A 16,602-nucleotide genomic window follows, 5' to 3' on the forward strand; every position below is an offset into this window, starting at 1 on the left:
ATGATAAAAAAGACATGAAATTTACATACAAGTGGTACTACATGGAAAGTATCATGTTAAGTGAAATGACTCGGAAAGAAAGGGATAGACATAGAAAGATTGCATTCATCTGGGGAACATAAAGTAACAAAATAGGAGACTAACACCCAAGAATGGCTGAGAATAGTACCAGGAATTTTACTCCATGACTTGGAGGCCAACCGCACATGCTAGGGGAAAAGGGAGCTCAGATAGAGAAGGGAACACCAAATAGAGGGTGTTGGGAGGATCCCCCCAGGATGGGAGAAGCATGCTGAGAGTAGACCATAGACCATAGTAGTCTATAGACCAAACATGATTGTCACCCATTGCCTCTTTTGCAAACCACAACACCCAATAAGAGAGAGAGAGAACAAAAGGGAATGCCCTGCCACAGAGGCAGGGTGGGATGTGGGGTATGGGGAGTGGGAGGGATACTGGGATCCGTGGTGGGAAATGGGCACTGGTGGAGGGATGGGTATTTGGTCATTGTATAATTGAAACCCAAGCACAAAAATTTGTAAGTCTACAACTGTACCTCATGATGTCTCACAAAAAAAAAAAAAGAAAAGAAAATGAAAAGAAAAAATGCATCAAGGGTGCCGGAGAGATAGTGTAGCAATTATGATAAAAAAAAATAACAAAGACTTGCTAAATGTAAAAAGAAACAATACCAGAATAAGATACATACCAGAAAAAAAATTCTGAAATTAGTGGTAATGGTTGAATGAGTTGTGGAAATACTGAAAACTGCTTTCAGGGTTGTTATGTATTTCCATAAAAACAATTTGTAATAATATTTATTTTTATGAGAAATATTTGATATATTTTTGCTTGAGCAGGCCCAGTAACGTCTCCATTTTGAGACCTGTTGTTACTGTGTTTGGCATATTGAGTACGTCATGGATAGCTTGCCAGGCTTTTATATTGGTGCAGAGGAACCGAACCCGGCTCAGCCGGGCTGGCTGCGCACAAGGCAAACACCTTACCGCTGTGCTATCGCTCCAACCATATAGAGCACAGTGGTAAGGCATTTGCCTTGCGCGCAGCCAGCCCAGCAGTGCCGGGTTCAATTCCTCTGCCCTCTCAGGGAGCCCAGCAAGCTCGAGCTCGAGTGGGCCCAGTAACGTCTCCATTGGAGACTTTGTTGTTACTGTGTCTGGCATATCGAATACTCTCAGTAGCTTGCCGGGCTCTCCGAGAGGGGCGGAGGAATCGAACTCGGGTCGGTCATGTTGGCTGCGTGCAAGGCAGACGCCCTACCCGCTGTGCTATCGCTCCAGCCCAGCAAGCTACCGAGAGTAAAACACAGTAACAACAAGTCTCACGATGGAGACGTTACTGGGCCCGCTCCAGCAAATGTATGAACAATGGGAGGACAGTGTTTGTTATTTGATATATATGTAAAATCTTATTTTCTGTGGATCTCTTATTAACAAGAAAAAATTCAAAGAAAAAGCAGCCGTGAAAGCTCAAAAACGGTTAATCTAAATGACTAAAAGGCAAATGCTTAAAAGTGATAACCTAGAACAACACTTGGTTTTCTAAAAACTGTAACTGGGATATTGAGTAGGAAGCAATAAATCCTTCAGTAGACTCCACAGACAACAAATCACACTTATAATATTGTTCTTCATTTTCCAGAAAAGGTAGTGTTTTCTCAATAAAATGAGGGACAGACAAAATTTGGGGATAGACTCCTGATATTAAACAGGATCATGATATTTAAAAGTTAAAAAATTATTCTCACTAAAGCTTTTTAGCATACTTTATCTAAAAGATAAAATATATTATTAAAACTTAAATGATAAATTAAACTTAATAGTTTATATTTAATGTTTAATATTGAATAAGCATGAAATTAAATTACCTTTAAAGGGTAAACTATTATCTTTTTATTCATTCTAAAATCAATGATTTATTTTAAAGTTACTTTTAATAGGGCCAGTAATGCACCTAGTAATGCTGGGAGACCACTGACCACTCCCTGAGATGCTTGAGTGCTGATAGGGCTACATCTCTTGGTACTCAGGGATCATATGGATCAAACTTAGGGCCTTGTACATTCTTGAAATATACTCTACCACTTCAAGTATCTCCCCAGCCACTGTTTGGAGGTGGGGAGTTGAAGTCACAGCTGGAAGTGCTCAGAGGTTATTTTCAAAATGTGGTGAACTAGTTAGTAAGAGAATAAAAATTCTCTGTGACTTACCCAGTCCTTCTACATGCAAAATCTGAGCTCCAGCTCATTGAGTTGTCTCTAGTTCCAGCGCTGTTGTAGTTTTAAAAAGTATGATAAGTAATCACATTTTGATTGTGGCATTAATTGAGTTGTGTAACCTCTTTCTGCTGTGCTCTCTAATATGCACTATTTTTTATTTATTATTTATTTCTACATATGCATTATTTTTCATGTGCTCTAATTAATATCCTAATTATACTTTCAGTGTTCTTCAGTCAACTAAGTTTAGGGAATGTGCTGTGACACAGTTCCGGACACACCTACATACCCCATCGCTTTATTTAGCAAAATGTAGGTAGTTCCAGAGAAGTGAGCAATCCCAAAATCTCAGTTGTTTGTTAAGAACAGTTTATTTTGCACGGTGCAATAACATTACATGCCTATAGCACAAACATTAACCCTTAATTATGTTTCAAGCTTAATGTTATCAAACATTAATGTAGACATTAATATAACTGTATAACATTAATGATAATAATATTTTATTTCAAGTACATGTTCTGTATCTAAGGTGAGTCACTTGGAGCTTATGAAGCAGTGAACAGGACATGGTTTAATTTTTATATTTGCTTCTGCAATTTTCTTGTAGGACATTGTGTGCCTGATATGAACAAATAAAAGCACCACATGCATATGTCACTAATAGTTCGTTGGCCAAAGTAAACTGCCTGGCCGTACCTGCTTTCAAAGAAGGCAGATGCCTGCATGCCTGTGTATCTGGAAGGAAAAGAATATAACTCTTTAGCAGGTCTAACAGTCCAACCATTGTCTACAGAAATATAATGTAAGCCCCAAATGTAATTGTTTGATTTTACTAGTAGCAACATTTAAGCAAGTGAAAAACAGGTGAAATTAATTTTAAAATGCATTTTAAGTCAATTTATTTAATGCTGTCATTTCCACATGACCAGAAATAAAAAGTCAGAGAAATTTTTATTCTGTTTTTTAACTAGCATAAAGATAATAGAATTATTGTTATGAAAATTACTCCAGGAAAATGAGCTGTTATTAACTCAATAACCTAAAAAAAAAGTCATCCACTCATTTACTAATCTACTTCTCACCAGGATTTTATCTTTACTTCTAGAAAGACTGAACTAGGACCTGCATGTTTCCATACTATGTATAGTTACTGGAGAACATTAGTGAGTCATGTGTCTTTGCTGAACATCAATGTTTTCACCTGTAAGAGAATAGGTTTAGGTCAGATACTCTTGAAAGTCCTTTTTAAAATGCCAAATGCTGGAAGATAGTTCGGTGGTTGGAGTGGCTGCCTAAGCATCGCCAATGCAGTAATGCAGGTACTTGTGTCCAGGACCACAGGGCCTGATCGTATCACATTCTCTGACCCTTACATTAAACCACTGGTCCAGTAGGCTGTGTATCACTGGTGGGGTCCTCAGGCCTCCTGAGCACCGCTTGGGAACCCCCACTCCAAAAAATTTTCTTGTTTTAAAAAAATTCTAAGATTCGTGTTAGGGTTTCATGGCTTTCAGTAACAAGGGCTGGTTTTTCTTGTAATATGTGACTTTTATGATAACCAATTTGAGGGCTACTTTTACCAGGGAGAAGAGAGGAGAAAGGATGTATCCTGCTGCCAATGACGAATAATGTGAACTCCAACATTACTGAGCAGCAGTTGGCTAAAGGAGGACAGAAGAGCCCCAAGTTGAGTGACAGACGCAGCTTTTGAGAAGTTTGAAAGACTTGCCTTAGGAATTGAAAATCAAGCCTATGTCAGCAACTGGGAGACTATAAAGGGAAAATATGAGGAATTCCCTCTCCGGTTTTGTCTTGGGACACTTATTGGACGTTTCCCCTTAAGGAAGGAAAGATACCCATTGTTGATTAAATATCCACAGGCTGCTCTGGAGGCCTGAGTAATTATTTGAACAGCAAAAGGGGGAGACGAGTGGAAATGTCCTTCTTTTCTTCAGTGAGCGGTGAACTAGTCTGGTTGAGAGAATGCTAACCAGGATGGGGTTATACACACTCCTCTGAAGGGGGTGACTGCTGGTCTTGTTTGCTTTGTGGGTGGATTTCAGCACAAAGGAGACAAGGCTTGTAAAGGCCTAGGCCACAGAGCTTATACTTACTGAGACCCGAACTTCGACCACTAGAGATTTCTAGAACCCTACAGATTTCTGAGCAGTAGAGACCCCTAAAGATTTCTGAGCAGTAGCAGGGAAATGGAAATATAGTCCTGATATCCTGTGTTCTGCTCTCAATATGCTCACCAAGCGTATTTCCTCTGATTCTTCTAAATCACTTCTCAGACAAGGCTCTAGAATTTATTGGCAGAGTTTATATACTGTTGCATATGCATTTGAGAATAAAGAATTTAGAGGCAGGTCACCAGGTGAGTCTAATCATTATGAATATGCAAATCATGGTTTATTTAGAAATATTAGTAATGATTCATTCTCACACTTAAGTTGAATAGTTAAGTATTTTCCAGTGTATTCAAAGACAATTTTTTCAAATGGGTTGTTTACATTAGAATCTCTTTTTTAAACTATTAGACTTCTTGTCGTTCAAGGATATGAGAAATTAAGAACTGAAAGTTTCCTGCTTAAGAAAAAATATTTAGGGGGCTGGAGCAATAGCACAGTGGGTAGGGCGTTTGACTTGCACGCAGCGGACCTGGGTTTGATTCCCAGCATCCCATATGGTCCCCCGAGCACCACCTGGAGTAATTCCTGAGTGCAGAGCCAGGAGTAATCCCTGTGCATTGCAGGGTGTGACACAAAAAGAAAAAAAAAGTATTTAGCCCCCAGAATATAGACTAAGATAACTGACTTCTGAAGCTTTATGTAGAAATTCTAAACTTCAGCAGTAGTTTTTATTTTTTTATCTCTTTGGGCATGAACACATAACTAAATTTAGTTTCCCCTTAAGAAATGACACTAATGCTTTTATATATATAATGCTTTTTCATACACATATATGTGTGTGTGATAAAGGAGGACAAAGAGTGTGTAGTTCAGTATTCCTTCCAACTGAGATATTATATCATTAAATTCCTGCTTTTTAAAACAGTTTCTGGTGAATGTGATAAAATATGCAATGTAGATCATATGAGGTGAAGTGAGGCTATTTACTTGAAAAAGAAAAAGACCTGTATTTGTTCTGTTACAGCTGGGTATTTTTATGTCTGGCTTTAAATGACAAAACAATATTATTGACTGGACAGGTGCTAACTGAGCACATTGACCAATTTTCATTCCTGCTCAGTTCCCATTCCTGCTCCAGCATTCTTAAACAATTTATATGAGGTGGGGTGGGGATTTCAGAACCTCCTTCAAAAAAGATGGGCTTAAATGATCAAGGGTTGTTTTAAGTATTACACAGGCTTCTAACCTAGGCCTACTGCCTTCCCTCTGGGGTTAGGGGTCTTCCTGGGCTCCCAACTCCCACTTGGCTTTTCTGTCTGTTTTCTCCCCACTTATAGCTCCCCACCCTTCCATCTTCAGTTCTCCCCCAGCATCCCCCCAAATGAACACACTGTCTACTTTTCTTATTCTCTCTGATTGAAGCATTCTCTCCCTTTTCATTGGCTTGTTACGTGAACCTTCATTCATTCCTTAAGACTTGACCTGAATTTTTCTTCCTTTATGAAGTCGTTCTAAAATTTCCTGTTTCAGAGGTCACTACCATCTCTCCTGTGCTTTCAAAGCATAAGAAGGATTCATTGGACATGTGCTATACTGAGCACATTGATCAATTTTTATTCCTGCTCAGTTCTCATTCCTACTCCATCATTCTTGCACAATTTATATGAGGTGGGGTGGGGATTTCAGAACCTCCTTCAAGAAAGATGGGCTTAAATGTTCTCATTTCTACTCCATCATTCTTGAACCTCCTTCAAAACAGATGGGTTTAAATGATCAAGGGTGATCTCTTTCTCTCTCTCTCTCTTTCTCTCTCTCATATAGACCTTAAAACATGATTTTGGTGGAATTTATGACATGCTACCCCCAAATATGGTACATTGATATTGAAAATTTTAAGCCAAAAGAATTTCAAAAACAGTAAGACCCTCATGTGAGAGGCATGTACTTGTTATATTTTCCCCTCAAAAATGAATTTGAATTGGTGAACCTCATTTTTTAGAAAGTACTTATATAAAAATTACTGTAGCACTGTAGTACTGTCCTCCTGTTGTTCATTGATTTGCTTGAGCGGGCCCAGTAACGTCTCCATTGTGAGACTTGTTGTTATTGTGTTTGGCATATCAAATATATCACGGGTAGCTTGCCAGGCTTTGCCATGCAGGCGAGATACTCTTGGTAGCTTGCCAGGCTCTATGAGAGAGGCAAAGAAATTGAACTCGGGTCGGCAGGGTCAGCCACTAGCAAGGCAAATGCCCTTCCCACATTAAATAAATATCATTTTCCCCTATTAACTTTTTCTTTGTTACAGAGACACAGATGAGAGCTCGAAGAATGAGAAGAAAGATATTTTTCTTCCCATGGATTCACAATGTCATGTGATCTTATACATCTTGAACCTTGGTTCCATCACCTGTTAAAAAGAATAAAACTAGTATCTACTTCATGGGGTTCAAATAAAAGGATTTGAAATTTGAAAAGTCCTTAACACTTTTGTTTTGTGTTACACACAATAAGAACTCAATCAATGGCGTCTACTAGCATCATAGTAATTATCAAGATAATTATTTACTGTGTGGACGGATGTGGAGTAATGATAAAAATGGTAAAATTGATTTAAAACATAGCACTTGATTGGGAAAGATTAATGCAAAGACCAAAGCTATAGTAGCTCTACTTCTTTGCCTTTTCTTTTTTTGTCTTGATTTTTGTTGTGTTGGGGATTGAACCAAGGGTTCTGATACTTACCTTGCATGTGGCTGACGCCATATTTTATCTCTGGCACCATATGGTCTCCTGAGCACTTTGGGGTATAGACCTAGGCCTCAGGGGCCCTTCAGCATTACAGGAGTCAAGCAGTGTTGTGTTCTTCAACTCTCACATTGAACTGCCAGTCCAGTTGACTGAGGACTCCAAAAGGGGACTCCAGGGCTCCTGAGAACTTCTTGGGAGCTCTCCCAAATATACATGTATTTATATATGTATATTGACACATATGGTATATAAACTGACACGTATGGTACTTGGGTATATATATATATATACATATATATAGAACATGTGTATCTTAAAAGGTCTACATAAAAGAAGAAGGCATAGTATAATAAGTCTCTGTAGCCTGTTATCCAGCTTCAAGAATTAATAACATACTACTGTCAAGTTTATTTCATCTACTCTGACTCCTTTACTGGTTATTATTTTCATATAGGTTTATTGAAATGAAATTTATATACCATGAAATTCATACTAAATACAATCTAATGAATTTTAGCGGTAAATTTATAGAGTAATTTAACCATCAGAATAATCTAGGTCAGAATCCATACTTTTATTTTTTTGAACCCACACCTGGCTATGCTCAGGGATCACTCCTGGTGGACTTAGGGGACAATATGGAGGCTAGGAATCAAACTCAAAAGCCATGTGCAAGACATGTTTACCTTACCTTTTGTACTACTGCTCAAGTCCCAAATTCATATATATATATGTATATGGATTTTTAAAATTTAAAAGTAAAAGCACAACTGGGGATATGACTTGATAGAATACTTGACCTTGCATATGTGAGACTCTGGGTATAATTATTGGCACATATTGCCTTGAGCACTGAGTTGGGAGCAACTTCTGAGCACAGCCAGGTATCGCAAATAAAACCTAAATACATAGATAAAAGCAAAAGCAGGATTGAGGAGATAGTTCAAAGTGGGTACAAAACTTGATCTCTTGCACCCTATATATCCCATACCCCATCATCACCAAGGGTGGTGTTTTTGGCCCGTATCACTGAATACTCAACATGCAGTTGAGTATTGCTGAAAGTAACTGTAATTCTCTGTAATTATTAGATCTTGATCTATTTCAATAAGGATTATGAAAAAGACAATCCTCAGAGGAGGACTGACATGGATGGTACTTTGGTATTTTCTATGCCTCTTAGGAAAGCTGTTTTCTCCACATTGTTTCAGGAACAGGAACAGGAGGGTCTTTGGACTTCTGTTTACTTCTTTTAATCATTCCCCCCATGTAATTTAAACCATCAAGCATTTTGAGAGAAGATAAATCAATATGTTATGAATTGTTGCTAGAGACAGAAGGTGTTTGTTTAATAACTGTGCAGGAACAATGGATGGGGTCACTTACCAAATAGGATCTTAACTGAGTGTGGTAAGATGTATTTCTTTTCTGTCTCCAATTCATCATGCTGCTTTGGTCAGTTTAATGCATTGTATTTGCCATGGAGACTGTAATCATTACTGGAACCACAATACTGACTCTTATTTCTTTCTTAAAGTTATATAAACAACAACCAAAGCTCAGCTACATAGATAGGTTGAGAAAGCTTAACTTTGCTCAACAAACATACTTTCATTCCCTTTGGCAGTTGAGATGATCACAGTTAGGCAATGTTGTGGTAAAAAGAATAGATGTGGGTTCTTTCATGACTCTGCTAATTAACTCTAAGCTTCAACTGCCCTTTAGGCAAAGTGGGATAAGAATAGTTACTGCTGGGTCATGAGCTATAGGACAGTGGGTGGGGTGTTAGCCTTGCACATGGTCAACCCCGGTTCGATCTGGTCGCCCAAGCACCGCCAGGAGCAATTTCTGAGTCAGAACTGAGCCGATATATCACCGGGTGTGACCCAAAAAGACATTTTTTTTCAAAATTATTCTTTTTTAGGGGCTGGAGAGATAGTACAGCGGGTAGGGCATTTGCCTTGCATGCGGTCGACCTGGGTTCAATTCCCAGCATTCCATATGGTCCTCTGAGCCCACCAGGAGTAATTCCTGAGTGCAAAACCAGGAATAACCTCTGTGCATCACAATGTATTACCCAAAATGCAAAAAAAAAAAAAAAGAATAGTTACTGCTGCACAAGATTGATTGAGATTAAGTAAAACGTATGCACAATAGCTCCATGGTGCATCGTGCATGTAATCAACAACTAGTAACTGCTGGTGGCCATCTATATCTAGATTTTGGTGGATTCACAGATGTTTTCAGTCAGATTCCTTAGAAGCAGAAACTGAAATGGGAAATTTTTTGAAAATGAATATTGAGGGTATGCACTTCAGAACAGACCTACAAGGGCAGGCGTGCAGTAAGGTAAGGCAGGGGAAGAAGCCAAGCAAGATGAGGGACCCAGGTAAAATTCTAACTTGACTGGCTCTCAAGGGCTTTGAAATATCATGAACTTTACAGGGCCTTCTCCATTGAATCAAAGTGGTCAGCTTTTCCCATAGCTGGTGTCTTGTGGAAGTTGAGCTGAACTCCTTTACAATTTTGTGGGGTTTTTATTTGGGGGGGAGGGGCAGATGTGTACACACCTTATGGTATTCAGGGTTTACTACTGGCTCTGCATGCAGGGCTCCTGCTGGGCTCAGAGTTTGAACCTGGATCAGCTGCGTGCAAGGCAGAGCCCTATTGATATACTATATCTCTGGCCTCCTTAATTAAACTAATTTTAAGAACAGAGTATGGATACTAGTAGATCTATATCAAAACAATCTGGTTTTCTAATTGTAACTTACAATTCCTCACCCACAAGATGAGTGTACTATCTCTTTTATATGCTTGATGTAGTTAGAGTTCTTTTGTTTTGCTTTATCTGTTGTTGTTTGGCTTGGTTGTTTTCTATTTGGGGCCACACCTGGCAGTGTCCTGGGCTTATTCTTGGTTCTGTGTTCAGGGATCACTCTTTTTTTGAAAAAAATAATAATTTGGGGCTGGATCGCTAGCACAAAGGGTAGGGCATTTGCCTTGCATGCGGCCTATTTGGGTTCAATTCCCAGCATCCCATATGGTCCCCCGAGCACTGTCAGGAGTAATTCCTGAGTGCATTAACAAGGAGTAACTCCTGTGCATCGCCAGGTGTGACCCCCCCAAAAAACAAACAAATAATAATTAATTTTTAAAAATTTAATTGCCATGAGATACATGGTTACAAAGCTGTTCATGAGAGGGTTTCATCAAACAGTGTTCCAACACCTATCCTTCCACCTGTGTACATTTCCCACCATCAGTGTCCCCAGTTCCCCTCCCTTCACCACCCTCCCCCCTGCTGTGTCCATGGCAGATACCTCTCTCTCTCTCCCCCTTTCTTTTTCGGGCACTGTCTATCTGTCTATCTGTTTGTCTATCCTCCCGTTGTTCATCGATTTGCTCGAGCGGGCCCAGTAACTTCTCCATTGGAGACTTTGTTGTTACTCTGTTTGGCATATCAGATACATCACGGGGAGCTTGCCAGGCTCTGCCGTGCGGGCGACATACTCTCGGTAGCTTGCCGGGCTCTCCAAGAGGGGCAAGGGGCAGAGGAATCGAACTCGGGTCGGCCATGTTGGCTGCGTGCAAGGCAAACACCCTACCGCTGTGCTATCTATGGTTTGCAATACAGGTTCTGAGAGGTTGTCATGCTTGTTTCTTGGTCTACTTCCAGCACTCAGTTCATATACAGAATGATCATTTCCAACTATCATTGTCATAGTGGTGCCTTCTCTATTGCAACTGCCTTCTCCCCGTAGTGCTTGAGGTAAGCTTAGGAATCACTCTTGACGAGGCTGGGGAACCGTGTGGTTTTGGGGATTGTACACACAAGTTGGCCTCATGCCAAAACAAGTGCTTTACCTGCTATACTATCTCTCTGGCCCTAAGACAGTTGTTTAGTCATCAAATAAAAATGTTTAAAAGTATATAATAAGATGTGCCTCCCACAGAGACAGGCTGAGGAGGAGGGAGGGAAACTGTGGCCATTGGTGAAGAGTAGTGGACACTGGTGAATAAATTGGTATTGGAACATTATAAGCCTGAAACTCAATCAAAAATAATTTTGTAACATATAATTCACTTTGTGATTCAATAAAAAAAATCTCAAAGCCACTAAAAATGTGTGTAATGTAAAATATCCTGCACCTAGATGCATATCACACAAGTAATCACGGTCCAAGACTGCATTTCTCTTTTTTTTCTTTTTTTGCTTTTTGGGTCACACCCGGCAATGCTCAGGGGTTACTTCTGGCTCTGCACTCAGGAATTAGTCCTGGCGGTGCTCGGGGGACCATATAGGATGCTGGGAATCGAACCCCGGTTGGCCGCCATGCAAGGCAAATGCCCTACCTTCTCCAATACTGCATTTCTATTATTCTTTACATTTTTTTAACTATTCTTTACATTTTACTAATAGCTCCGTTAACATATTATTTCATGGATTGTCCCAACAATCCCGTGGCTTCAGCATCATTCTCTCCAGGTCACAGACAAGTAACAGAAACTTAGAGAAGTTTCAGACCTTCCCATTCCACTCAGCTTGCGTTTTCTAACCAAATGCCACAGGCTTGAGGGGCTTAAACAACAGAAATTTGTATTTCCCCACTTAGCCACCATCACTCTGTAATTGAGCTGTCGGCGTCTCAGGTGTTATTGAAACTCTCTTTCTGGACCTCACTAACCTCTCTCTCTGTCCTTCCATGACAGGAGGAAGCAGAGAGGCAGGAAAGCTGCTAGAGCCAGCGGCATTCTGGGCTTTTTAATAGAAGTGCTAATCCCATCATGAGGGCTCTAACTTCAGGCCTTTATCAAAATTTAATTATCTCCCAAAGCCCCCCCCCTATCCTCCCAAATACCGCCCAATTGGGGGTCAGAGCTTTGACATGAAGGCAGGGATCAGGTGATAGAACTCAACCCTCAGCACTTCTCCCCACGTCAAGGTCTGGTAGTTCATAAGTGGCCCAGAAATTGTGTTCAAATTTCCAGCTCTAAATCTTGAGTGCTTTCCCTGAAACCAGAGGCATTTCGCATTATTTTGGAACCAATGCGGCCAGAGCTTTCACCTGCAATGTGGTCACTTCTTACGACAGACATCCTTGGAATGGAGATTATAGTGTTATCCTGTCCACTTATCTGGCTTCCGTGAAATTGAACTTGGGAACATTTCTTCCTCGGTAATAATTTCTTTATGAAATATATTGGCTAACAGATTTGAGGATTGAGCCCAATAAGAAGCTCCAGAGTTGTCACAGGATATTCCGGTCTTAAGGTATAAAAAAATTGTCATGGAAAAATGAAATTTTTAGAAATTGATGTTTTGGTTCTTTTCTTTTTTTTAAAACCCTATTTAATATAACACATTAGAAAAACCTATTTTGATAATATAGGATTTTCTTGATGATCAGTGAAATTCAGGAGAATTTCACTTTCATAAAATGTTGTAAAGCAATAATTTTTTCCTGGGACTTTCACTTTCATAAGCCTTTTACAAACTATTGAATACACTGATACTGTTGTGGTTTGAGTTAAAAAAGAGAAGCCATCCTTTTTCCGATAGCACAGCGGGTAGGGCGTTCGCCTTACACGCGGCCAACATGGCCGACCGGGTTCGATTCCTCCGCCCCTCTCGGAGAGCCCGGCAAGCTACCGAGAGTATTCGATATGCCAGACACAGTAACAACAAAGTCTCCAATGGAGACGTTACTGGGCCCGCTCGAGCAAATCAACGATCAACGGGAGGGCCTTTACCTTTACCTTTACCTCCTTCCTATAAAATCTTGCCGTTAGGTATTTTGTGTTTATTATCTTACAGTTAGTCATGTACGAGGCAAGCACCCTACTTGCTATACTATCTCTCTAGCCTAATTCTCTATATATTTGAGGCAGACCTCTAGACACATTTTGTTCAAGATCTGGAAGTTGTGCCTTCCATATATGGGGAGTGGAGTTGAAGGTCTGCACAGTTGGGTGATGTAGTGACTTCAGGTGCTGCATCATGTTAGTTGTGGCACATCCTGGTTCCACTATGCTAGAAATGACACAGTTTGGGATAGTATTGGGGACATCGAGTAGCAGAACCTCTGGGATCACACAGACACATGGGGTGGTATTGGGGGTTTGGACCCATGGCCTTACAGACCTCAGTTTTCCAAGTATGTACTCTTGGACACTGAACCTGGTCAGATAACTCTTTGTTTGTGGAACTGACCTGTGCAATGTAGGGTATGTATCTCTGGCCTCTATCCACCAGTATTTTGCAACCCAAAGAGTTTGTGAACATTGACAAATCTCTCCCAAGGAGGCAAAATTCACTCTGATAAGAACTGCTGCATTACAGTCATCTTCATTCACTAACTATAGTCATTTGTCATTATATGGACTTCATAGGTATCACAACTTTTACAAATTGAATGTTTGTGGCAGCCCTACATTGAGAAAGCCCATTTTTGCCATTTTTCCTACAGTTTATGCTCACTATGTTTCTCAGTGCTGCTTTTATTAAGTTGCACACTTTTCTTGGTTTGGTTTTGGTCTTGTTTGGGGGCCACACCAGGCAGTGCTCAGGGCTTACTCATGGCTCTGCGCTAAGAGATCACTTCGGATAGTGTTCTAGAGGACCATACATTGGGCTAGGGATTGAACTAGGGTCAGTCACATGCAAGGCAGTGCCCTATCCACTGTTACTGTCACTCCATCCGCAGTGCATTTTTTTTAAAAAAAAACAATGTTAGATCAATACTCGGGATAAAAATCTCTCTTCAGTAACAGTTAACTTGAATTTTAATAAACTTTCATAAGCTCATCCTCCACTCCACCCCCCCAAAAAAGAAAGCATGCTATTGCACACTTAGTAGCCTGTACCCTGGTGTAAATATAACTTTTAGTTATTTGAAAAACATTTTGGAGACCATATCCAGCAATGCTCAGGAGGTCATACAATGTCACGGAAGAACCCAGAGCCTCACAGCTGTGAAGCATCTACTCTTAATTATTTGAGCCACATGCTGAGGTCTTAAGCATTGTTTCTGCCTATGCTAGGAAACCAAAAGGTTCATGTAACTCTATAGCAAATTTGCTTTATTGCGGTGATCTGGAACCAAACCCATTATATCTTTGAGATTCTATCAGCTAAAACATTCCGGACCTAAACCATACAGGCTTAGAGAAGTCTGCATATTAAAAAAAGAAAAAGAAAATCTGTATAACCAAGTCCCATACTTGCAAAAGGCCAAATTCCTAAACAAATCTCTTTTCATAAATCCCTTAAGTGATTCTGCCTCTCTTATCAAATCCTGACTCATCTCCTCCTTAGAGGCGGCTGAATCTTCCTGAATGTCTTAGACCACTTCACTCCTTTATGTTGCCCCTTTATATCCACAGCCTCCTGCACAGAGCACAGATTCTACCGCATTAATGAGATAATATACCTCAGAAGAGATAGAGTCAGATGTATTAGCTGTTCCTTGGTATAGAGCGAGATGGAAGCCTGTGGTGTGAAAATGTAAAGTCTAGCCTTCTCGCTGCTGGGGCTTCCAAGGAGCTGGCCCTGATAAAGATGAAATACTTTTGAGGGTCTCTGAGAATGTTACATGCTCTCTGAGGAGTTTAGACACTAAGGACTTTATAACTTTGTTGTAAATCTGAGAACTGTGAATCTAGGAGTGGAGCAATAGCACAGAGGGTAGGGCAATTGCCTTCCATGTGGCCGACCTGGGTTCAATTCCTCCATCCCTCTCAGAGAGCCTAGTAAGCTATCAAGAGTATCCCGCCCGCATGGCAGAGCCTGCCAAGCTCCCCGTGCCATATTGGATATGCCAAAAACAGTAACAACAAGTCTCACAATGGAGACGTTACTGGTGCCCACTCAAGCAAAGCGATGAACAATGGGAGGACAGTATTACAGTTGTGAATTTAACCCGACATGGTGGAATATATATGAACTACATTTAAAAAAAACTTTATAATATTTTTATCAGATATTTTTCAGAGTTGGAGTTTCTTCGTTCTCTTAGCTATTTCTTCAACATTCTTGAAGGCGTTCCAAGCTGCTCTTTTCCTCCTGTGCAACTCAGGTGCCAGGTCATTCGTCATGTTGACTTCTCGACTTAGGTACACATAACTGTTGCATTCGGAGATGTTTGTTTCATTGAGAGCGAATGGAGCATCAGGAACGAGACCATTTCTCATAAATATTGTCTTCATGAGATTCAGCTGTAGTCCGACCTTTCCACACTCACAGTTGAAGTCGGCCAGCATTTGTGCTGCTTGGCTGATGTTTGGCGTTATTAGAATGATGTCATCAGCGAAGTGGAGGTGGTGTATAGTTGTCGACCGTCTATCTTCACTCCCATTTCTTCCCATTCCAGTCATCGCACTATGTTCTCGAGGGTGGCACTGAAGAGTTTCGGTGAAATGGTATCACCCTGCCGAACCCCTCTCTTGACATCAATGATCACCTCCCTGTAGAATGGTGAGATCGTGGTAATGAATCTGCCATACAGCTCACAAAGGATCCTGATGTATTGAGTTTGAATGCCCTGTTTGGCTGGTGCTTCGATGACTGCTTCGGTCTCAACAGAATCAAAGGCCTTCTTTAAATCAATGAACATTAGACAGAGCGGCATCTTGAACTCCCAAGAAAACGCAATGAGCTTGGTTACTGTGTTGATATGGTCGATCATGATGAATATTTTTTGAAACCCAGCTTGCATGCATGGTTGTCCTTCATCTAGTGTTCTGCCAATTCTATTCAGGATGACTCGAGTGAACAGCTTGTAGATGACAAACAACAGGCATATCGGGTGATAGATGCCAATGTCATGGATGTCTCCCTTCTTGTACAGTCCTGCTGGTTTTCCATTGGGATGGAATCTTGCATTCAGAAAGGTAGCATGTGAAGAGCCGCACCAGTGTATTGATGAGAACTGGCAGCAGATTATTCAGGTACTCGGGTCTGACCTTATCTGGGCTGGGTGCTGTTTGCTTCTTTACCAACAAAATGGCGTGTTGGATTTCTGAAGGGAGAATGTTGGAAATGACATTTTCATCCTGCAGCATTTGGTATGTGGGCAGGTGGATGTAGCTATCGAAGAGGTCCAAGCAGAAGTCTCGGATAATCTTCTCCATTGCCTTTCTGGAAGATGTGACAGATCCATCAGGACATCAGAGGGCAGTCATCTTGGTCTTGTAGTTGACGAAGGACAGACATGTGTTGCGAATGCTTTTCCCAGCTTCTGCCACATCTGCCAGCACTGCTGTTCTTCTGTCTTTGAGGTCTTCTTTGATCGCTTCTCTGCACTGCTTTGCGAGCTCAGATGTTCACTTGCGGTTGCCTGAGGCTTTTGCCAGGCCACATTGGCAAATGAGCTCAAGAGTTTTTGAAGACAGGCATCTGTTTGTGGCTATCTCTCTCTCTCAGCATTCCTCGCACAATCATGGAGGTGCTGAACCAGTTAATCATATTCCTCTTCA

The sequence above is a fragment of the Sorex fumeus genome, unplaced genomic scaffold (genome assembly GCF_029834395.1).
Source record: "Sorex fumeus unplaced genomic scaffold, SorFum_2.1 ptg000072l, whole genome shotgun sequence".
NCBI lineage: Eukaryota > Metazoa > Chordata > Mammalia > Eulipotyphla > Soricidae > Sorex > Sorex fumeus.